The sequence below is a fragment of the Galeopterus variegatus genome, unplaced genomic scaffold (genome assembly GCF_000696425.1).
Source record: "Galeopterus variegatus unplaced genomic scaffold, G_variegatus-3.0.2 Scaffold4950, whole genome shotgun sequence".
Taxonomy (NCBI): Eukaryota; Metazoa; Chordata; class Mammalia; order Dermoptera; family Cynocephalidae; genus Galeopterus; species Galeopterus variegatus.
The window spans coordinates 35462-36353 of NW_007731061.1; the positions used below are offsets into that span (position 1 = coordinate 35462).

The 892-nt window shown below is 35.9% G+C and overlaps 1 protein-coding gene across 1 annotated transcript in view; it reads left to right on the forward strand.

The window, feature by feature from the left end:
* Positions 1-892, forward strand: part of FZD3 (frizzled class receptor 3) — a 51561-nt gene that overhangs the window by 22879 nt on the left and 27790 nt on the right. The window lies entirely within an intron of this gene.

Below are 892 nucleotides of genomic sequence, written 5' to 3' on the forward strand. Positions count from 1 at the left end.
TGGGGTACAATGTGATGTTTGGGTACATTTATACAGTGTGCAATGATCCTGTGGGATTTAGCATATCCATCACATCAAACATTTATCACTTCTTTGCATTGGGAACATTCAACATCCTCTCAACTAGCTACCTGAAGCTGTAAGTAATTTGTTCTTGACTGTAGTCTCCATATATTGCTATAGAACACTAGATCTTATTCTTCCTGTCTTTCTACAATTTTGTATCCATTGACCACCTTCTCCCCATCCTCCCCGCTCCCTTTGCTAGTCTCTAGTAACCACTACTATACTCTTTCATTCTATGGGATCAACTTTTTAGTTTCAACATATGAGTGAGAACATGTGGTATTTCTCTTTCTCTACCTGGCTTATTTCATTTAACATAATTTTCTCCAAGCTCATTCATGTTACTGCGAATGGCAGAATTTCATTCCTTTTTATGTTTGAGTAGTAGTCCATTGTAAATATATATCACATTTTCTTTATCCAGTCACCAGTTGAAGGACATTTAGGTTGATTCCAAATCTTGGCTATTGTGAGTAGAGTTACAATAAACATTAGAGTGCAGGTGTCCCTTTGACATGTTGATTTCCTTTCCTTTGGATGTATAGCCAGTGGTGTGATTGCATATGGTAGTTCTATCTGTAGTTTTTTGAGAAACCTCTATACTGTTTTCCATAATGGCTGTACTAATTTATATTCCCTCCAACAATGTATAAGAGCTCCCCTTTCTCTGCATCCTCACCAGAATTTGTTATTTTCTATCTTTTTGATAATAGCCATTCTAACTGGGGTGAGATAATATCTAATTGTGGTTTTGATTTGCTTTTCTCTGATTAGTGATATTGAGAACTTTTTCATTTACCTGTTGGCCATCTGTATGTCTTTTTTT